The 24,182-nt window shown below is 49.9% G+C and overlaps 1 long non-coding RNA gene across 1 annotated transcript in view; it reads right to left on the reverse strand.

Moving 5' to 3' along the window:
* Positions 1–23,250, reverse strand: part of LOC125098913 (uncharacterized) — a 225,727-nt gene extending 202,477 nt beyond the window's left edge. The window contains exon 1 of the long non-coding RNA XR_007126973.1: positions 23,171–23,250. This is a non-coding gene — a long non-coding RNA (uncharacterized LOC125098913). The remainder of the gene's footprint in view (positions 1–23,170) is intronic.
* Positions 23,251–24,182: the final 932 nt, after the last annotated feature.

Here is a 24,182-nt window from a genome sequence, read left to right on the forward strand (position 1 = left end):
AGAAAATTCCAAAAGAGCGACTCACCATCTGGAGCCTGATTTTGTCATCTGTCAAATGACAAGCTTGGATGGGTCCCTTCTGACTCCGAAGAGTCCGAAGTATGTACCTACCTGCCAAAAGCCAGAGGCAACCAGCTTGAGAAGCTATCCTGCACGTTGGGTTGACTTAACTCTAGGGACCTGTTGGGGCTGCCAGAGCATTCCAGAACTAACAGCTGACCTTTCCTGAGCAGTCCCCGGGACCAGGTTCCGGGCCAAGCAAGTCACAGGCACATACTCATCCAACCTTCCCAAACACCTTAGGAGGAGAGGACTGGTATTATTATTCCCATTTTGTAGGAAAGGAAATCAAGGTCCAAGAAGCAAAACAAGTTGACCAAGGTCACGTAGCTGGTAAGTGGGAGGTAACTAAGACCTAAACGCATTTCTCTCGTGTTCATCATTTTGGATGACACAACATAACAGGGAAGAGCTGCACATCCTGTGACACAGACATTTATCCCCAGTGTGCTATTTAAGTGAAACCCCAAATCATCTTAAGAAACAGTGACAAGGGCGCCTGGGTGGCTCAGTTGGTTAAGCGACTGCCTTCAGCCCAGGTCATGATCCTGGAGTCCCGGGATCGAGTCCCGCATCAGGCTCCCAGCTCCACGGGGAGTCTGCTTCTCCCTCTGACCTTCTTCTCGCTCATGCTCTCTCTCACTGTCTCTCTCTTCTCTCAAATAAATAAATAAAATGTTTCTTAAAAAAAAAAAAAAGAAAGAAAAAAAGAAACAGTGACAAACACCAAAGAACTATCCCTTCACCTCAACGAGACCCATGTCAACCTGGCCTCAGAAACCCAACTTCACACGAAAGCAACTCCATGCAGGGCAAACGTGTAACATCAGCTTGCGGCTGCAATCCAGCCAAACCAAATGGGAAAGACACTTAACTATCAAGAGCCTTAAAACATCTAGAACCTCTGACTTGGTCATTCTAGACCCAGAAATCAACCTTAAGGAAATCTGAAAGATGGAAATAGGTTTATCTGCACACATGCACGTGCATACAGACTCATCTCAGCATGAATTACGAGAGATGAACACAAAAAATATTCTTTTATTTTTTTTAATTTTTTTAAAGATTTTATTTATTTGACAGAGATCACAAGTAGGCAGAGAAACAGGGAGAGAGAGAGAAAGGAGGAAGCAGGCTCCCTGCTGAGCAGAGAGCCTGATGTGGGGCTCGATCCCAGGACCCTAGGATCATGTCCTGAGCCGAAGACAGAGGCTTTAACCCACTGAGCCACCCAGGTGCCCCCCAAAAATATTCTTAATACTCAAAAATACAGATAAAATTTGGAAAATGACAAACTATCATTACGATGGGATAGGACAACATTATGTTGCATTAAAAGTCATGCTTAAAAGCCCGCTTTTAACTCCACTTAGAAATACTTCTATTACAGTAAGAGAAAAATCCAATAAGATTGTTGACATTAGATGATCTCAAATTTAAAGGAAATAAGCAAAGAAAAGAGAAAGGAAATCCAGAGAAATACATTAATGCTATTTTCTTCTTTACGCTCTTAACATTTCCCAAGTTGTCCATGGAGTTAATAACAATAAGCATTGACAGAAATGATAACCCAGGTTCCTGGATCAATGAGCAACAGGTATATGAGATCAAGAAGAATTTAGTTTGTTTTCAGATTATGCTTCCAACAAGCTAGGATTTAGAAAGCGATTGATGGAGTGATCCATTAAAAAGTGGTTCAGTCCCAGAAGAAGCATGGAAAGCAGACGTGGGAAGCCCCAGGAACAGTCTACACCACAGCAGGTCCACTGGGGAGCAGGGGCGAGGAGGGGGGCAGGTGAGTAACCTGAGAAATAGGGTGGGAAGGCCTTGATGGAGCTGAGAGTTCAAAAAGCAGCTCCTCTCAGGATAAAAGTCAGATAGTTCAAGGAGGGAAGAGGCGACCAGAAATCCCAGAACAGAGAACCATCCAGAAAGGACACATGATCAACACCCGTAGCTCCAGTGTGTAGGGAAGACCATTTAGAGGCATAATCTTATAAACACTGTTTACCAATGTTTCAACTTCTAGAATTAATCCTGCCAATAAAGCACAGAAGTCTTAATTATGGATGTGGGAGAGAATATGAACGTTACCAGCCTTGCCAACATGAAAATATAGATGCCAGAAAGAGGGAGGTGGAAGAGGAAGGGTAGGCATGCGGATATCTCAGGCTCAGCAAATGTGAGTCACAGGATACCAGGGAGACCTTCGAAGGGGGTGGGGAAGGGGGGGTGGAGAGGGGCACCTAAGCCTATTATTTAGAGATAAATTCACTTAGGAACAGGACTGAGGGCAGGCAAGAAGAGGACAGGGAGACGGAGGATTTCCGCCCCTTTCCACACCAGCCTTTCCCACTTGATTTTAAATATTTGCATGTATTATTCGATTGAAAACCCAATTCTTTGGGTGCCTGGGTGGCTCAGTTGGTGAAGCCTCTGCCTTCTGCTCAAGTCATGATCTCAGGGTCCTGGAATCCAGCCCTGCATCTGCGCTCCCTGCTCACCGGGGAGTCTGCTTCTCCCTCGCCCTCTGCCCCTCCCCCCCACTCATGGGCACGTGCTCTCTCAAATAAATATAATCTAAAAAAAAAATAGCACAGATTCTTTTAAAAAGGTGTATGACTCTGAATTCAAACACACTAGGGCTCTCATCCCTCTTTCTTATTTGCATATGTTCAAGAGCTCTGCATCTGTAGGAAGTAGGAAGCAGCCATCTGTGGGACAGGCCAGTAGCCTGGGATCAAGCTTCCCCCAACAACACAGCACAATAATGCAAATCGCCAGCAAGCTGAAGCCACTTTTCAGTGCACACCATACCAAACATCTTGCACTTGCAGATACTCTGGGAAGGGGTGACATAAGTGGGATCATAGCACACATGCCACTTGGACCATAAAGACTTTTAACTTTAACAAAAAGGTACACCACATGGACTTTTGAAATGGTGTGCTTCCTTCTCTTGATCTCCCTGTGCAGGCTCCATGCCCTCTGTTCAACACTACCTCCTCTGAGCACCTGGAGTGATCTGATGCCCAAGTCCAATCATATCGCCCTCCGGCCCCAGATTCTTCCTTGACTTTCCCTGGAGAATCTCTGGGAGCTGGCCTCTTTTCTACTGGGTTCCGTTCCACAATGGCCTGCTGAGGTCTGCCCCTGCAAACAGCTCATGTGGCCCCCGTACAGAGCCAGCTCCCACCCATCTGAGCCCAGCAGGTGCTGCTCCAACTGCCTGCAATGCCCTCCATCCCTTCTGCCCAGGAAGCCTGGAATCTCTGCTTCAAAGATTCAGCCCAGCTAAGTCCTGTCTCCATGGGCATGTCAAGCCCGGATGGACTTATGCCCTCTACTCATCACTACATTTATATGCATTCTGCTCTTTTCCCTTTCTGGTTTCCCAGTGACTGGCTGTTCCATCTCTGTGTCTCCAGGTCCTAAACCACAGCAGCCACTACAATAATAATTACAACAACCAAGACACACTGAGATCCTAGAACAGGTTGGGTTCTAAGCACTTTGTAGGCATTATTTCCTTTAATCCTTCCAACAACCCTATGAATGTAGGCACTGTTACAATTTTCATTTTCCAGACAGAACAACTGTAGTTCAGAGAGTCCAACAACCTTGGGTCCGAAGAGCTAACATCTGCACAGACTCTGGCTTCTACCCGACAGTGCTTCCTATAGTTCTTATGGTGAGTACTATGAAAGGTGTAAGCCTGATGATTCACAGACCTGTACCCCTGGGACAAATAATATATTATACATAAATAAATAAATAAAAGTGCCCCCAGCTGAAAGCTTCAGAAACTGAGGGTCAGAGAGGTCACCTGCTCAGCCTGGAGTCACACAGCCAGTGTGAACCAGAACTCAGGCCTCCTGGTTGCAAATCCAGGTCACTTGTCTTCACTTACAACTTGCTAAATGCTTCACCCAGGCCACGCTAGCAAATGGGTGCCTCTGTCCCTAGAGGGAAATACGACACCTCCCCTGGGGTTGGAAGCAAGTTACTGAAATGTTTGCATCAATCTTTAAAGAGATCGATCGGATCATGCACCCACTCTGCTTCCTGGGCAAAGAACATCTGGAAGCTTAAAACACTCAACAGCTGGGAGATATCCTTAAAAAGCACCATTTATTACTCCCACATTGAAAGCCACACTGTCAGTTTGGGGGGAAGGGGAGCAACTTGGCAGCTATCAGTTTCTTGCCTGTGCGCCCTGAGCCCCATGAGCTACTGGAACAAACGGAAGGAGCCTGCCACCAATCCACCCTTACTGATTAAGTCCCAGCATGAGTCAGGTCCACAGGACCTGTGGGTGATGGGATGCGAACTTGCATTTATTGTTTACATTCATTCATTCCCCAAGCAGGCTGAACTGCGGGCATAGGGCAAATTCCGAGGGAGCAACCACACCACAAACATCTCTTCAAAAGGCAAAAAGTTCTAAGCCTCAAATGTTCAGCCCTACCCCTCGGTCCATACTCCATCTACTGACATTCCAGAAGGACGAAAGAATGTGGATGAGCCTTGGAGCTGCCAGATGGGAGAGATGATCTGTGGTACAAGGGACAAAGGGACATTTGTGTTCAGATCCTACCCCCCCACACCCCGCCACTTCAGCAAAGCGGGGGCCTCCCCTGGACTGCCCTGTGCTCCTGAGGGCTGGGCAGAGAGTGCCATTAATAAACTTCTCCCAAACACCCCTAAATTCTTCCACGTTGCACATATCAACCATCAGCCTGGAACCCTTGAGGCAGATATAACCTCAAGGCAGGAAAGCATACCAGTGAAGACACAAAGATCCTAAAATTAGGCTGCCTGGTTTCAAATCTTAGCTCTGTCCCTACTACTTATTCACAGTTACTTGAAAAGTTACTTACCCCTCTGCCTCGGTTTTCCTATCGGTAAAACGGGGAAATTAAGACCAACCACACAAACTACACATACAAAGGCAGAGCGCTCAGGTCGGAAGCTGGTATACAGTCAGAGCTGTTTATATGCACGCTAACATGAGTCCACAGTGGAAGAAATCAAGGCCCAAAGGAGGGTAGCAATTCATGTCATTTTTCAGAGACAGGGGCTTAGGCATGGATCCCAAGTCTCCAAAACTAGGAATTTAAAAAAATGAAACAACACTTATAAATGTTTTTCAAAACAGGAAGCACTCAACACCCTCACTCATTCATCACGTGTTTACTGACCACCTGTTGTTCCAGCAGATTTGGGGCTCATAGGCTGGCTGGATAATAATCACCAGCACTTACTGAGCACCAACTACATGCTGGCTCTGGGGGAAGCTCCCAGTGCACAGAATCGCCTTCAATCTTCGCAACAAAGTACCTGGTAGATACTATTGACTTTCCACTTTTACAGAAGAGGAAGCACACTCAAAAGGGTGACTTCTCCCAGGAGATTTGAGACTTCCCAAGGCAGAGGCAGGACCCAAACCTACACTGTGTGAACAAGAAGTCCTCCCTCTTACCCATTACGCTTCAGACGCTTTTCCATGCTCCTAATGCGTGGGAATGACTTTCTGACGGCTTTTGGTGGTCTCTGCCAACGAAGAACAGAACAATGCAAAATGCTAGACAGAGCCCCAGGTCATTAAACACCCAGGCTCTGGGCTCTCAGACCCTAAATGAATGAATAAATCTTGCTGATGAACCAGGTCCTTCTGCCAGAAGAGAGATCTGCGTACCCTCCTCCCCCAGTTTGGGTCTGAAGGCTGGAACATGAGGCAGGGAGGAACACAGAAATTACAGGGCTATTTATTTGTGGGGCAGGCATCCAGGGTGGGGTGGGGCCTCTTGGGAGCCCTTTCTATTAGACCACAACCAGTGTATCTGTTTCTGGAGGGCTTACCCTGGCTGGGGGTATGTAAGTCCCGGGCAATCAGAAACACAGTTTCACCAGAGCAGGCGCCCTGCCTTCCTACATTCCAAGCAGAAAAGCACTAGGAAGTCTGGACAGGAAGAGGGGAAACCTACCTGGGCAGGTCAAGATCATCAGGCAGAGCACAATGGTCCAGCAGGACTGTGGACCTGCCTGGAATCCTGGGCCCACAATGAAAGAAAATACACTGAACAAGGGCTGTTTCCAGAATGCCAATCCCACTGCTCCCACCTTGTCTGAGCTACGGCCCATCTCCTGGGCTTCAGTTTCGATCTCAGCATCAGCCTGGGGCAGGTATAAGTGATCTTTAGACACCAACCAGGATGAACACCAGCAGGACGGAGCCCTTGCTCAGCATTTATTATCACTCTGGTCCAGAGTTAATCCTGCACGATCTGATCCAGACTTTTACCCTTGGTTCACAGTGGAGGAAACTGAGGTAGGGAAAAGTTAAGGTCACTGCACAATGAACTAAGTCACAGAAGGAGGCAAAGGCAGGAGGGAAGCAGTGGCCATCCAATGTCACGGACTAAGCTCTTCACCACCACGTCAAAAATATTTTCTTTTAGATGATCAGTGAAGGTGAAATACTTGGCCAAAGAAGCTCCTTCCAATTTTGAGAGTGTAGGATCCCGGGGCAGTCCCAAAGCAACATGGGGTGCCAGCACTCCAGACATAAACCCTGCCCCATGGGACCTGTGTGAACAGGCAAACAAGACGCGCCCAGGCACCTTGGTGGCTCAGTCAGTGAAGCATCTGCCTTTGGCTCAGGTCATGATCCCAGGGTCCTCAAATCAAGCCCCAAGTAGGGCTCCCTCCTCAACAGGGAGCCTGCTTCTCCTTCTCCCTCTGCCTGCCACTTCCCCTGCTTGTGCTCTCTCTCTCTCTCTCTCACTAGCTCTTTCCCTGTGTCACAAAAATAAATAAAACCTATAAAAATATTTTTTTAAAAAGACCATTTACTTAAAAACAAAAACAAAAACAAAACCCACACACTGCACCCAGCAGTGCTGTTTGTGTGGGGAAGGAAAGCAACAAAACAAAACAAAGGAAAACAACTGCCAACAATTTGCATGCCCTTGGAGAAGGGATAAATAAACCATGGTGTGTTCACACAGTGGAAGAGATGACCACAGAGAGAAACAGACTGCTGTGAACCAACAGGGACTTATCACGAGGTGCTGAGGCCCAAAGGAAGCTGCAGAGAGCACGGAATTTCTGTAAAGCTCAAGAGGAAGGAAAGAAAATAGTGTAGTATTTAGGCTGACTCATGTATACAGTGAAAACAATTTTTAAGCAAAGAAACAGTAAACTCCAAAACTCAGAATCACAGTTCTCCCTGGAGGAGAGCGCTGAGGCATAGGGCTGGGAGAGACCGGAAAGAAGACGCAGGTGGAGTCAGTGCTTAAGGGTCAGACCCTGGCTCCTGAGCAAGGTGCAGGGTTTACAGGTGTCCACCGGCTACCATGCCTCACAACTAGCCAATACATGACAGCTGTTTCCGTTTCTTCTGGAGGGATCAATAGAGGATGATGGGCTAACCACCAAAACTACATGAAATCTGCTCACCAACTGTCACTACAAATGTTTGTCACCAAAAGCATTTGCTGGTCAATTCTTCTGCAAGAAAAACAACTCTTGGACAGGTCTTCGATATGCTGGAGTGTCCAAGGCGGGCACACTGTGACCCCTGCTAGGCTGTTGACTGCACGTTAGTGAGTACCTGCCCTCACCCAATCTTCGCCAGGTACCAGGAAGCTGGGAGCCCCCTTGTACTCTGGGAAGTGCGGTAAGAAAGGCCACCTGCTAGAACTCTGAGGGCATGACCAAGAACGCGCACGGGAGAGCTAAACAGAGACACCTGACGGGGTAAACACTGGCCACTAGAATCCAAAGGATGAAGACTGAGGGCAGTGCTGAAGAGCACAAGACTGGTGCTCTGATACTCTGACTGGATGACCATGGCTGGAGTTTCATACAATTTCTATGCCTTGTGCCAAAACCAAAGACAATGAAAGAAAAAAGCAGCTAAGTTGGACATCATCAAAATTAAAACCACTTGTACATTCAAGGAGTGAAGAGACAACACACAGAATGGGAGAAAATGTTTGCAAATTATATACCTAAAAACAGATTAATACCCAGAATATATAAAGAACCCCTACAACTCAGCAGCAGCAACAAACATTTCTGTTAAGATCTAGAAATGGTCAATAAGCACAGGAGAAAACGCTCAACACTTAGTCGTTTAGTGCGATGCAAATCAAACCCACTGTGAGACATCACTTCACAATTACCAGGGTGGCTACCACTTACCATATACATGTATGTATAGTTAAGTATGTATGTAAAATAAGTGTTGGTGAGGGTATGAAGCAACTATGGAAAACAGTATGGCAGTCTCCCAAAAAACTGAACACAGAATCACCACATGACCCAGCAATACCTACATCCATAATTCCAGGGGCATAATTCACGGTAGCCACATGGTGGAGGCAACCTAGATGTCCATCAACCAGTGAACAGATGAACAAACCCGTGGTACGTGCGTCCAGCAGAAGAGCATCCAGCCTTAAAGCACTGACTCGTGCTCCAACAGGACATTATGTTAAGTGAGCTAAGCCAGCCCCTGAAGGACAAATGCTGTCTAACCCCACTAATAGCAAGTATCTGGACTAGTCACAGTAGCAGAGACGGAGAGTAGAACAGTGGTTGCTGAGGCTGGAGGGAGGAGGAATCGGGACTCAGCGCTTAATGGGGACAAAGTTTCAGTTTGGGAAGACGAAGATGCTCTGGAGATTCATGGCTACACAACAATGTCAATGTGCTTAATGCCCCTGAACTGGACACTTAAAAATGGTGAAAATGGTCAATTTCATCATGTGTATTTTACCTCCATAAAAAAATTTAAATATGAAAACTAAAAAACTAAAAACAAGATATGCCTCAACCCCCCCCCCCCATTTGTCAATGAAGATGGTGATCAGCTCCATCACCTCAAAGGGTTTGGCTACTCAAAGTGTTTGAGTGAGCCCAAGCCTGCAGGTAGAGCAAAGCACTTCACAAGCAGGTGCTCAATAAATGAGAGTAAGCGCCCAGCATACAGCAAGAGCCGTTCTCCAAGACTCAACCCAGCCCCTCACAAAATGGGGAAGAAACAGATGGGAGACATGAAAGACTCACTCACTGTGACCCCCGCCCAGAAACACCTCTCCCTGACCTTGCTGACACCATCGGCCAGACTGCAGGATTCCAGGCAGGTGCAGAGGTGGCCGAGATGGCCTCACCTGGTCAGCCTCCCTCCCCCTCAATCAGACACCAGAAACTCTGTTCTTGGAAATCATGGGGCAGGGGGTAGGGAGCAGGTACAGAGGTCTTATCAGTAAGAGAGCCTCCTCTCAACTCCCAGGTCCACTTTCCACCAGGAATACCAGCAATCCAGGTCAACAGACAGTGCAGAAATCATTTCCTATCTGCAGGGCTCACAGTTCTGCAGTCCGATCCCCCTCCCATTCATGTTGAGTTCAAAGAGCCAGAGGTGAGATACACAGCAGGCCTGGATCCATTTCCTCTCTGCCACCCCCTCTCCACCCCCTAGATGTGCCAGCTGGAGGGCGGATCCCCAACCACCTCTGGGAGAGCCTGTGAGCTCCCGGGGCCTCAGATGTGGTGCCTGGGAGGCTAGAGGCACACCCTAAATCTGTTCATTTGAACTCAGTTTCCTCCTGTGTCACCTTTTACAGAGGAAGAAACTCAGCCCAGAGTCGTGAAAGTCATGCATCTACCCTGCAGCAGTGCTGAGGTTCAAGCCAGAGAGTCTGGCGTTAGAGTCTGGGGAGACGGAGGCAGACGTAGGCCAGGGACATATAGGAAGATCCGATGGACGTTGTCCTTTCTACCCACGCTGCCAGAAGCAAAGCTGGGTACAGGGAGGCACTTACAAGGGTCACCAGGAAAGCAAATGGAGGTGGCACCCTTGTTTCCTTGTTCAAAAATCCGAGGGAGACGATCAGGGAGGAGGGAGGAGGAGAGGGCTGAGCCAGACACCTGAGCGATTCCACTCCCCTGGCACTTCATCAATGTGCTCGTCACGCCTCCCCCTCACTGCCACCAAGTCCCACTTATAATTAAAACAGGTTTAGGACACAGAAAAAGCAGTAACGGGAAGCCCTTTGCCCTCCATCCCCATCACCCGGGAGAGCTACAACCTCAATTCTTCCCTTTGCTCTCTCAGTCTCTATCCAGAGATTGTCTCATTCAGAACAGACACCTGGGGTCTTGATATCTAAAATTTACAGCTGAAGTCAAAACTGCCCTGCCCTTTCAGAATACTGCGGAAGAGGGGAGATTGGAAAAAGGGAGGGGAATAAAGAGAAACTTCATCTAGGGAAGAGGATTCGTTTTTATATTTCCTGAGGATCTGGAGTTCGTGGGTTGGTTCCAAACCCAGTCTTCACACTCTGACCTGGGTTCCCATCTACTTTGTTTTGTTTTTTTTTTTTAATATTTATTTATTTGACAGAGAGACACAGCGAGAGAGGGAACACAAGCAGGGGGAGTGAGAGAGGGAGAAGCAGGCTTCCCACAAAGCCGGGAGCCCGATGCGGGGCTCGATCCCAGAACCCCGGGATCATGACCAGAGCGAAGGCAGACGCTTAACAACTGAGCCACCCAGGTGCCCCTCCCATCTACTTTGTAAGAGTTGTGTGAACTTGGGCCGGTCAGGGAACACCTCTGAGCCTCCATTTGTCCCATCTGGAAAATGGGGTTGATAATGGTTGCTGTCACATAAGGCAGTGCTGAGCAATGCATGGGCTGATGCCCATGACATACCTGGCACTGTGCCCTTCACGCAGCGGGCTCAGCTACTGTCTGTAGCACACCACTCTGATTACTACAGATGCTCACCATCAGCCTAAGGAAGGAATTTGTGTTCCCACTCAGAGATAAGAAACAGACTCCTAGCCCCTCCATCACAGGCAAACCCATCTCCACCTACTCCACTCCAACCCGGTCCATGACCCCCATCCCCTGACCACGAGGCCTTCCCAACCAACCAGACCTCCACCCACCCAAGTCAGCGGCTCTTGTAGCCTTCCCTTGTGTTCAGTTGCCGGGCTTCCGGGCTCCAGCACCATCCCGTTCATCTCTGAGAACCACTCTCCCAGCATGGTGTTGTCCACATGTGCAAAATCCCATGTGTGTATCCCCGCACTAGACTCACTCAGTGGGGAGGGTCTCCGAGGGACCCCAGAGCTCTTCTCAACTGCAGAGCAGCAAGCCTAGCAGAGTGCCTGTACATGAGACAGGCAGTAAATGCTGGTGACTGAACACAGCTGTTCAAGTGCAATTTATACACGGAATTCGTTCACACTTACTAACTGCACGAATTAATGTGGGGACGGTTCTGCACGCTGGTGCAGTCAGGGCTTAGCCCGGTAGGGTGGGGATTTCCTACAGTAATGGGTAATACTGAACACCATGAGGCTGCTGAGGGTTGCTGCACAGACCGAACTTTTGCTCTCACTCTGCCGAGATCTCTCAAAGGCAAGGACTAGATCTTCTGTGAAGTAAACTCTGTAGTCCTGCTCTGCCACGGCCCTGGAGCCCTGCGTAGTTCCAGGCACAGAAACCTCCTATGGTCCCCAACTATGTCCTTAATGAATTTTTCCTGCGAGACGCTCCCGCAGATAACACAGGAAAAGCTGTACAAAGTGGGGTGGGGCTTCTCTCCCCATGAGAGCTGCTTGTTTGTTTCCTTCAGCAACTTTGCTGCAATCACGCACAGAAAATCATGCATGTTCCCCTGCCAGAAACTGGCGATGACGAACCTGTCAGGAGGGCAAAAGCCCAGGAGCTGCCGGGAAACCATCATCATCATCATCATCACGGACCGGAAACGGCCCACCAACACCACGGCTTCCCATCCAGTGGGATACAAAAGGATTGGCTTCCAAAAAAAAAAAAAAAAAAAAAAAAAAAGCCAACCTGTGTCAGGGCAGAGAGGGAACAGGAAAAGGAATGGAGCAGTCTAGAATCTCAGAAACAGCTACTTTTCCAGGCACGCGCAGCCCATCACAAAAGCATGTAAGGGTCTGAAGAAGCAATTCGGAACACCACTGTTCAATGGAAGAAACTGTTCTATGCAAGCTGTTCTATGGAAGAAACATTTCTTCTCTTCGGAGAGGGGCTGGCCCAGTTGCAGCTTTCAGTCAACAAGGACTGAGGCAGGGAGCACCCACCAGGGTACCAGCACCTCACCCCTGCTGGGGTGGGGGGTGGGGGAGGAGGGGCACAGCAAAGCCTGGCACGTCTGCTCACGCAATGGGAGAGCCATGGCTGTGGGGGCAAGCTCTTGCACACATCTGCCCCACATGTGTGTTTTCTTTGGAGACAGAACGGACTTCTGCCTGGAGAGCAGAGCTGGAAGGGTGCCATGTGGGACTGAAGAGGTCATCAGCCACCTTCCAAACAAGGGAGGTACTTGGACTTTATTCCACAGAGATAAGGAGCTACAGAAGGTTTTGAACAGGGGCAGGGATGAGATCAGAGTGCATTTCAGAGAGATCAGTGTGCTCGTGGTGTCCTGGGCGTGGAGTCTGGGAAGAACATTCTAGCTAATGCAGCCAAGAGTGCCCTCTTATTGGAGGATTGGCTTTTCCCATTTTTCAAAAGGTAATAGGAAAAACAAAAGGTCCTCTGTGTGGAACGGCCCTTGTAATTTATGGGAGAGCAGCTGGAGCAGACAGAGGCCCCTTCCGGCCTTCACTCCACCGGGTTTATTCCACAGTCCCACTTAAGTAATGATTCATCCAACCAGGGCGGGAGGCAGCCTTGGGATCACTTCAGCCTATCTTCCCACTTAGAGACAAAGACATCTCCTATCCTTGGGGAGCCTCCCTTCTTATAAAACAGATGAGTGCATCTGGTCCATTAAAAACCCATGAGGCAAAGGCCAGAGTGTCCCGGCGAGGTCTGTACTCAGAGGACACTGCCACTGGGGACCTGGGGGGCCTCACACACAGGCCGTGCTTCCTGTTGCCATAGCCTCCACTGCCCCTCTACAGGCCCACCTTCCCCCCAGAGCACCTGGGAAGAGGAGCTTGGAGGCTGCCTGCCGGCCATAGCCTCCTCTGTCCTCCCAGAGCCAAAGGCGCTATCCCTTCCCTATCATCTCGCTGGACATTCCACACATGTTTTCTCAATCAGTAAGGCATTCCCTGCATAGTTACTTGTTTAAAAGGAAAAGCAAAGGGGTTTTTCAACAAGCAAGGGGTGACGAAGGAAAGGGGAAATCACTGTCTTCTGTCACCACGGCAGGACATGGGAAGTGTCCTTGCAGACACAACTCCCAGACGGTGCAGTAAGGTTTCCACATTTTATACCTAAAGGATTCCTGAGACCCTCGACCCTGGTTATGCAACCATCCCTCCTCTGGTCCAGCACTGAGACCTGACATCCCGTCCTGGAACTGCTTCCCGGGAGCTCCCGCCTCCTGCAGCCTGCCCTCCTGTCGGCGGGGGGTGGGGGGGCGCCCTCCCATCCCACTTCTGCCCGGAGTGTGCTATTCGGAGGGTAGCTGAGATCTGGAAACTCCAAGGCTGAAAGCTTGTCATGCCTTCCCATTTTAGTCGGAGTTCCTGCTGCGTGATAAGCAGGCAGTGAGCAGCCACCAAACAGCCCACAGGACCCAGCCCTCACCCACTCCAAACTACAGGCTGAGCCTGGGCCGTGGGTCAGAAGCCCGGCTTGTCCGGCCAGAGGCAGACAATGATACTGAAGGTTAGGAATGACAAGGTTCTTCCCGAGGACTGGTGTCTGAAGACAGATCACTGACAGTCCTGTCTCCCACAGACAGAAGCAGCCCCCAGCAGGACACCTGGGGGGGGGGGGGGTACCAGTCCCCCTCCCGCACTTCCTCTCTTAACTCACTCCTGCTTATGCTTCCTGTCTTAGCCTAGGGGTCACCTCCTCGAGGAAGCATTTTGTATGTCTGTATTATTCTTTCTAGTTTTCTATGCCTTAAAAGTAAAGTCAAAGCAGCCTTTTGGCCCTCACCACCACCACCATCCCTGCTTTCCTCCTCAGATGACGACAGTGACTTTGATCTAAGTCCTTCTGGCCCATTCTCTAGACACTCACATCCATCCCCAATTATCCTTAAGGAACATGGAGCAGGAGCTGTGAGTTCTCAAACTGACCAAGGGGTGTGGGCCTCAGACATGCTTTCGATTTTACCACATGCTGCCCGCCGGTCCCTCAGGAGACCTCATGCTCGCAGCTGAGTCAGGGGACCCTGAGACACACAACCTCGCCAAGACTTGAGTCAGACTTGCTATTTTGGGCACATTTTAAAATAGGAAAGATGTACCCCCTGGACACCACTCAAATGCCTGTCAGCTGAAAGATGTGTTCCAAACCGGGGGCGTATCCATGGAACAGAATGGCCGTCTGAACACCAAACTGCAGATACCTATGGCAGCATCCCCCATGCATCAGGCTATGCGAGAAAACCAGACTTGGGGGGCTACACACCATCCCAGTCCGTTTATGTGAGAAAGACAAAACTGTAAGATCAGAGAACAAATTACTGGTTGTCAGCGGCTGGGCACAGGGTAGCAGACTGACTGCAAAGGGACAGGAGGGACGTCTGGGGGTGATGGAAGTCGTCTGGACCTCAATAGTGATGACGACACAACAGTATTACACAGTACTGTGTGTTTATGACAATGCCCCTTTCAGTTTGCCAAAACAGAGGGAATCCGCTAGACTGACGTCAGACCTCCACCGCGCCTCGCACCTGACCGCGTCAGTGAGACTCAGAACCTCTCCACGTGCACTCGTGCCTCTGCCTCCTTCCTTGAGAGCTGCTTATTGATCTCTTTTACCTGCTTTGTGATGAGGTTGTTTAGCTCTTTGTTATTGACTTTGGGGAACTCTCCACCCTCTTTATTACAGCTTTTCTGTGCTTAGGCACGCTTTCTTCTTGAATAGCTGGTCACATCTGTCGATGTTTCCCTTCTCATGTGTGCTCCGCTCCTTCTCTGGTGAACCTCTCCTGGGCCTCCCTGTCTCACTGGGAAGCAGGATTTCAGTACTGACCCTTTCACCCCACAGAAACTACCCTCCCATATTATTCTATCCATATTTTTTCACACTCCTTACAATAATGGGGCTCATTTGTAGACTTGCTTTCTGTGTCTCCCCCATACATAATAAACTCCCTGAGAACTGGTACCAAATCTGTTGATTACTACTGAACATCCAAGGCCTAGAACAATGCCCAGCACACAACCGGCATTCCACAAACATCTGCTGAATAAGAAAGTCAAGAACAGTGTAACGCAAGTGCCTATGATGCATGGAAACATGCGTCTAGCATGTAATACACACTATACGTAACTGTTAATGACATGTCAGTGTATCACTGTACCACTGACAGCAGTAAACATCACACCTCTCACCAGAAAACAGCAAATGTCCTTCAGGGCCAATTTCATGAGCTCCAATAGCTACCTAAAACTTTTAAAATATTGAGACACTCTGATGTAATAATTCTGAGACTGGGGATTTACCAAAAACAACATCATCAACAATAAATATAACACAAAACAAAACAAAAACAAAAAATCCTAAACAGCTTTAACTGAAATATTGAAAACTTTATTTATATATATATATATATAAACAGTCTATTATGGAGCCGAGCATCAAAATGAGAAGAATGATTACGTGAGCAATGAAGTTGTCACTGAATGGAAATGTTATCAACCAACAAGAATGGACAGAGACTGCAAGAGTATTCAGGGATGCCTACTACCTGACGGTGACTAGGACAAGTCAGGATGTGACCATATACACCAGAAGGACAACCACAGCAATAAAGACAAAACAGTAACTGTATTTAACTCAAGAAATTATATTTAACTTTTATAGGCTTTTCCGCAGATTTTCAAAGATAAGCTCCCCTTCCTTTCACGCACGGAAAGCCAAATTTCCCATCACAGAGTCTGGAATCTCCAACTCAGTTACCTGCTTCCTGAAATACCCTCCATGTGCATTTGTCATCTCTCTAAATATAAAATCTGGAAAACCACTCCTTGGTTGCAATCCTTGGAAAGCGCCCCCAGAGTTGGCAGGACCCACTTAAGTCCATTTCTGCCTGGTCTTTAAGGCTCTTGAGAGTGCCCCAGCCTCCTGCCATCTCCCCGTGACACACAGGAGCCTCCTCTCCCGATTCCCCATCTTCTGGGCCCTTGCTGAGACCAAAGACCCCTCACCCCTCTTCCCTACGGGGTGGGGACTGGAGGACTCAGCTGCCACATACTTGGCTGCCTCTTTTTCATGTTTCTCCTCCCTACCCCAGCAGATATCACCAGCGATCTGCCTCTCTCCTCTACTGGGAGGTTCCTCACTGCAGAATCAATCTCCTGTACTTGTACTCCCTTGCCCACGCACTCGCTCCTTCCATCCCCTGAATTCCTACCATGTCCCAGGCACCCTTCTAGAGCCGCCCTGTTGGACAGAAACAGAACGCCAGACACATGTACTTAGATTTTCTAGTAGCCATGTTTTAAAAAGGTTAAAAGAAACAGGTGAAATTAATTTTAATAATGTACATAAGCCCATATATCCAAAATCTCATTTCAATATACAATCAACATTAAAGAATTCATTAATGAGGTATTTCACATTCTTTTTGTACTAAGTCTTTGGGAGTGATGTGTATTTTACACACGCATTACATCTCCATTAAGACAAACCTCTTCCAAGAGCTCAGGGGCCATCTCAGGCTGGTGGCTACCACACGGGACAGCAGTTTTAGATGCTTGGGATACAGTACTGAACAGTCCAGAAGCCTATTACTGGCAGCCACGCCCAGCGCCACAGCCTGGGCCAAGAGCCCGGGAGGTTTGCTTGTTTGCCCACAGGCCCTGGCTTCTGCCCCTGTTTCAGGCCCTTCTCAGCACAGTGGGCGGACGGATCGTTTCAAAAGCGCAATCATATCCCATCAGTTTTCTATCTGAAACCCTTCAATAGCTCCCGCTTTTACAGAGTAAACAATGAATTGCTGTGTAAGGTGACAGATATTAGCTAGATTTGTTGTGATGCTCATTTCACCAAGGTCAGGTACACCTGAAACTAACAGAACGCTTTATGTCAATTACACCTCAGTCAACGAAAGAAAAAAGAAAACAACGTCTCCGCAAAGACCTGAAGACCATGTAAAGGACCTACTGCGTGCTGCTCTGCCGTCCCGTTCCGCCTTTGTCCTATCCGCCTGGCTCACGCCACCACTCCAGTTCATTCTCGGTGTTGCTCCTCCGTCTCACAGGCTCACCCCTGCTCTCAGCCTCTATCTTGGCTCTCCCCAGGGCCTGGAACAGCCTCCTCTGGATCAACCTCCTCCACCTCCTTCAAGGCTGCTCCAATGTCAGCTTCTGGACGGAGCGTGCCCCATCAGCCAACTTAACACTGCAGCCCACCCAAGGCCTCCAGACCCTCACCTGCTCTACCTGCTGCCTTAGAATGCATTATCCTCTAAAGCACTATTAACAGGACACCTGGGTGGCTCAGTTGTTAAGTGTCTGCCTTCCTTCAGGTCATGATCTCGGGGTCCTGGGATGGAGTCCTGCATCCGGCTCCCTGCTCAGTGGGGAGTCTGCTTTATTTATTTGAGACAGAGAGAAAGCGAAAGAGAGAGAGAGAGAGCGTGAACAAGCAGAGGGAGCAGCAGAGGGAGAGGGACAGGCAGGCTTTCCACTGAGCAGGGAAACCCACATGGGGCTCGATCCCAGGATCCGGGGAACATGACCTAAGCCACCAAAGGCAGACGTTTCACTGACTGAGCCACCCAGGTGCCCTCAACATACGAATTTTGGAAGGACATAAACATTCAGTCAATAACAAATACCATGGAGAAAAATAAATCTCAGGAGGGAAATGAAAGAATATAAATATAGCAACTACCACTTATATAATAACTACCACACGCCAGGCCTGGTGCTAGGCACTTCACGCCCAGCGGCACAGCGGGGCCAGAGTCACTCTGCACAGAGTGGGTGCAGTTTCTGCCTCCACCAGTTCCACATCTCCCTCTGAGGACCACCCTGCCCCACCGTGCGGCTTGGACTGATAAGGATGCTAGAGGAGGGCAGGGATTTTTATCTCTTTCCTTCCCTGCTGGATCTCCAGCAGCTAGAACAGTGCCTGGCACACGGCAACTGCTCAGCAAATGAACGAACGGATCCATCAGTCTTGAGCTGAGTAGCAGTGACCAGGCAAAGGGAATCCTGAAGAAAAATCAGTAACAACCGCTCTTCTGTCTCTGTCAAGAACTTACTTCCTCTGTGCTAAGTGCTCTGCACCATCCCAGAGAGGGAAAAACCATTCTCCCTGCATCGAGCTGAGAGGTTAAGTCACCTGCAAAGACAGACTGAGGCCTGAGAGGTACCCACCCCCACTTCCCTGTCTTTTTTTCGGAAACCTGCTTCTGCAGCTTCCCTGATCGCTTATCTCTTTCCTACTTACAACAACCAGCCTTTCTCTCAGATGCTTGCAAAGACCTCTAGTGAAGTCACTGCCATCTTGTCATCTGTGTCCCCAGAATGTCACCTTTACATTAAAATGTATTCAGAAACCACTACTCCAAGCAGCCACAGGAAGTAATAAAAACCCAGTAATTGTAGCGGTAATATTAGCTAACTTCTACAGAAGGTTTACTATGAGCCCAGGCCCTCTGCAGAATGCCTGCTGTTCATCCCCGATTTCCTCCTCACGCCAACTTGTGAAGCAGGTGCTTTACTGTCGCCATTTTATAGATGACAAAACTGAGGCTTACAGAGGTGAAGTAACTTGCCCCCAAAATAACCCTGATCTGCACTACCCCTTATAGGCATTACCCAGATGCCTCCAGCAGCTACCTGGTTTCCTTCTCTTTCTTCAGGGTTCATTCCCACGGGGCAAACCCTCCACTTCCCAACACTTTGGGCTGTTTCATCTCTAAGACAATGAGAATAGACTAAGGGCTGCTTGATTCCTTAAAAACAAAGCAGTCCTTGACAGTCACCTGATTCAGATGAGAACCAGGGCTGTGTTAGCCACCAGACCAGTGAAGACCACCGGCCCCTCCTCACCCGGCCCCTCCTCACGCCACCCTCCCCTGCTCTCAAGCAGCTCATGGCTAAGAAGGGAAAAAGAGGCAGGTAAAGAAGTAATCCTGGGGCTCAGATTACCCACCAGACACCAGCAAAACAACATCCTCTACCTTCACCCCCCCACACAAAAAGAGGAAGAGAAAATAAAGGAAAAACAAGTCAGAATTCTACCACCAAAAATGACTGAGACCATTTTGGCCTCGTGAATGTAAGTCTTGTGTTTTATGACCCACGGTGTCATTGTTTTTACCGACAGGGCTACGACAGTCTTTAGATGGGAGGTTTGGAAGCTACTGGAGCTGCACACATGTAGGATAAAGGCAAGGACTCAGAGCAGTTGCGGGGAATGTGCAGGAAGGGGAAGATTTGCTCAAAGAGCCCTATCTCCCATCTGCTGTGATGTTGATGGTCATTAAATGCCGGTTACGAAGTCAGGCAGGGTGCCTGGTTGTGGCACTTTACAAATACTCACAGATTCTGCACCATGTCTGAGCTTCCTGTCCGGGCTCCGGGGGGCCTTTGCTCCCCAGGCTCTGGGGTCAGAGCTCTGCAGACACTAAAGGCCTGTCTGAGGCTCCGTGGCCCCACAAGGCGCGGCCCGATCCAAGGGGCGGAAGAGGTAGGCAGCCAGAGCCAGAGGTGTCTTTGTACAAGATGTCAGGATTGGGGCACCTGGGTGGCTCAGTCATTAAGCATCTGTCTTTGACTCAGGTCATGATCCCAGGGTCCTGGGATCCAGCCTTGTAATCAGGTTCCCTGCTCAGTAGGAAGCCTGCTTCTCTCCCCCACCCCCACTCCCTCTGCTTGTGCTCCCTCTCTCGCTGTCTCTCTGTCAAATAAATAAATAAAATCTTAAAAAAAAAAGATGTCAAGATTTCTGTCCTGCCTGAGTCCTGCTGCTCTTGGTCAAAAAGCATCCTTTGCATATTCTTTTTTTTTTTTAAGATTTTATTTATTTATTTACAGACAGAGCTCACAAGTAGGCAGAGAGAGAGAGGAGGAGGAAGCATGCTCCCCGTGGAGCAGAGAGCCTGAAGTGGGGCTCCATCCCAGGACCCTGAGATCATGACCTGAGCCGAAGGCAGAGGCTTAACCCATTGAGCCACCCAGGCACCCCATCCTTTGCATATTCTTAATTTCACTGCCCTCTTACTTTTGGGAGCAGGCCCTGGGCCAAATCCTGACGGCTGTGTTAGTTCCCACCTGTGTGACTTCAGGGGCTACTTTCAACCACTCTGAGCTGTGGGTTCCTCATCTACAAAATTCTGGTAATAATAATAATTTTATATGATCACTGGGAGATTAAGTGAGATAATATATTTAAAGCCTTTAAAACCGATGCTGGCCCATGATAAGAACCTCATCATCGCTAGATACTTTATTATAATTGCCTGGTGAGGTTGTAAGGAGCATACAATCCAAAGAACATGCTTGGCATAATATTATAGGAACTACTATCATCATTATTATTTATTATTATTACTATTGTTATTAGTTCCTTATATTACTTGGAGAAACAGAAGAGACAGAGGAGGCACCTATGAGAGAACCATCTGAGCAGCGTTCTCCAGTAGGCCGAGAATTTCTGAGGCTTACTAGGTAGACTATAGAAGTGGCCATCAATGGGGCTTATCGATGTTGCTCTGTTGCCACCTTGGATCCGGGGCTCCCTACAGACCCAGGATACAGAACAAGGGAGTCCTGGTCTCTTAAAGAGATCACAAACCAGCACCAGGAGAGAAGGAAAAAAACAAATGCAAGGAGAGTGATGTGTCTACAGCCAGCTGTGAAAGGGAATGCAAAATAAAAGGCCCAAGCATCCAGGAGGGCATCTGACATAAAAGAGCCACAGTCGGGGCGCCTGGGTGGCTCAGTGGGTTAAAGCCTCTGCCTTAGGCTCAGGTCATGATCCCAGGGTCCTGGGATGGAGCCCCGCATCGGGCTCTCTGCTCAGCGGGGAGCCTGCTTCCTCCTCTCTCTCTCTGCCTGCCTCTCTGCCTACTTGTGATCTCTGTCTGTCAAATAAATAAATAAATAAAATCTTTAAAAAAAAAAGAGCCACAGTCAAGTACAGCCTTTAATAGGCCCATGGCCACATCGCCAGACAATTCATTCCGGCAACTATCCAAGGTCCTCGGCTTCCTCAGAAAAAGGCTGATCTGCCATTGGTCTGGCCAAATTCAGGGATATGAACACAAAGAAGAAGAAAGCAGGGGTGTCTTATCGTCCAGGAGACTCTTGAGCTTAGCTGTTGGAGAAAAGTGTCCATCCCAGGCAGGCAGAAGGTTCCAACCCCAGCAAGCCTGCCTGCCAGCCATTCAAGAAGAAAAAAAAAAAAAAAAAAGCTAAAGCCCATGGGATTGACTGGATGTGGACAGGGAGAATTCCTCCGGTGTTTAGACCAGCAATCACAGAGACCAGTGGGGGTCGGAGATCTCAGAACTGAGAAAAAGAACTCCCTCCTTCTAAGCCAAAAAAGCTCCAGCCACGGACAGAAAGAGCACACCAGACAGCATGGGGGAGGGAAAGAGGGGAGAGGGAGGAAGAGAGAGGAAAATCCGAAAAAGCAGCTGATTTGTCTACTCTTCCAGAGAAGCCTACCTTATGCAGAATTCTGCACTCAGAGTAAGTAAAGCCACAATAATAAACAGGACCCTTCACCAGACCAAACTACAATGTGACCACATAATAAATCCCCTCCGGGAATTCAATGGGTACAGCATTATGGTCGCCCCTGGACCCAGCCAGCCTTTCCATCACCAGACCCACAAGAGGGATTCCAGTTGGGCCCTCTGCCAACGGCTCAGACCACGAGGCCGGCTCACCTCTAAGATGTAACTCCCCTCAAGTCGTGGAGACCGGGCCACGAGTCTTTGCCCAGCCAGCGAGTCTGTTTGTCCTTCTGCTGCTTCCAAGGTTTTTCTCCAAATAAATCTTTCAGGAAGTTCCACTCAGGGTTCCGAGGATCCATACAAGTACCTTTTCCACTGGTTAGAGTTTTAGAAAGATTTGCTGTGACCACAGGACTGTGTCAAATGAACAAGCCTCAACTTGTCAAGGCCAGTATGCAAAATAGGTCTGCAACATCCTATGACTAACAGCAGAGCAGATACAGTCCCTGTCCTCCAGGCCCCCGCCCACCCACCACACACAAACACACGTTTTTCTCCAGGCTTTGCTTCCTCCAGCAGCAAAACAGCTCCAGGAGGCAGGACTCACAGTGGTGGAGTGGGCCAGCGGGGGTTGCCAGCCTCCCTTGGAAAACATAAGACCAGAAAGGAAAACCAAAACTTCACCCTCTACTCCCTAAAAACCCTCGCAAGTGATTTCCCCTCTTCTCTCATCTTCTGGAAGGGCCTGAAGCCAGGCCATGAACAGAAGAATATTCCATGCTTACAGAGTATCAGGAAAATTCATAGTGTATCCGGGCACCGGACACATGCAGCCTCATGGCTGCCTTCCTGAAAGTCAATACCCACCCCCAACACTGGCAAAAATAAGAGCATGTTAGTCTAAGGAGAGTAAACACAATTACACCAACAAGCCATCCAAAAAGAAGGACCATGAGAAGGGTGTGGGGGGCACCCAGCAAATCTGTAAAGGCAATGCAAAAGCAGAGAAAGTTTCCAAAAACAGTTTCTGGGTTTTTGAAAATCATCTGGTGGGGGAAGATAATGGTCAAAGGATGGAGGCCGCATCACAGACCTCCAGCTTCTCAAAAGGGTCCTCCAAACCCTATCTGCGACCCCAAATCGGTACTGATTGGAGGAGCTCTATTTTTAGGTGTTCGGTAACAATATACCTTCCATCAAGTGCACAAACCCAGAATTATCTCACGCATGCATTGTCCATTTGATGTCTCCCCCCCCCACCCCGCCCCCCACCAACGCCCAAACTCACGGCCACTCTCCAGTCTGGTGATGAGGAAAGTGCGCGGTTAACAAGCACACATCGGAATCCCAAAGCCCCTCTCCTCCGTCCAACTACTCTCTGCGCATCCCAACTCGCCAGGCCTAGGCTTGCGAGTTCCCAGAAACGCAGAGGGCAAAATTCTAACTTACTGGAAGGTGGATCCCGCTGTGTCTCGGCAGGTCGCCGGGACTGCCAACACCCTCTCCGCGTGGAAATCCGCTCGGGGCCCCGGGGGGTGTCGGGGTCCGTCCCTGCGCGCTGCCCCTCGCTGCCAGTCCGGGTCCAGGCCGCCCCGAGCCTGCCCAGCCCGCGGGCCCATGTGCTCGGCGGCCGCACGCGCTCTGCCCGCTGGAGCGCGGGGCTGGCGGGCCGCCCGTGACGTCACGGCGGCTCGCGCTCGGGCCGCGGGGGAGGGGGAAGTGCGCGCCGCCCGGCCGGCCGCGTGCGTCCCCGGTCCCCGCGCGCCCGGTGCTCGCTGGCCCCGGCTTCTAACCGCCCCGCGCGCCCCTCCGCCCGCCGCCGGGGCAGCGCGGGTCGCCCAGCGGCCGAGGGTTGCGCGAGGAGGCGGGGCGGGCCTCGGGCGCCTTGGCCGCGGAGGACCCAGAAGACGCTGGGCTGGGGGAGGGGAGCGGAACGCTGGGTACCGGGAGAGAGGGTGGGGGGAGCGCTGGGCACCGGCGGGGGTCCCGGCTGCACTGGCGCCCAGGCCAGAGCGAACCCGCGCGAACCCTGCGGGGATGCCCGCACGCTGGAGCGCCGCGATTTCCGCACTCCCGCTCCCAGCCTTCCTCCCCATCCTGGCGCTCTGGAAGCAGGGAGTCTTCCCACTTGCCAGATGGGGAAGGTGAGGTCTGTGAAACAGAAGAACCAAGATGCCCTGAAATGGGAGGGGACACCCCTGTCTCAGCTCCATCCCTAGCGATCCGAGCACCTCCGTGGGTACCACCCAGCATCCGCGGGCCTGGCGAGGGGGGCACACGCACCTTCCCACCTTCTTGGATCTCCCTCTCCTTCTCCAAAGGCTGAGGTTGGCAACCCCCCCCCCCCCCGCCCCGTAGAGAGCCGCTGTCTGCACCGTTCCCTCCACCATAAAGTATGACAGTCCCCCACCCCCACCCCCCAGTGCCCAACAGTCCCTCCGAAGGAACTCCGGAGCGCACG

This window comes from Lutra lutra, chromosome 4, assembly GCF_902655055.1.
Source record: "Lutra lutra chromosome 4, mLutLut1.2, whole genome shotgun sequence".
Classification (NCBI taxonomy): domain Eukaryota; kingdom Metazoa; phylum Chordata; class Mammalia; order Carnivora; family Mustelidae; genus Lutra; species Lutra lutra.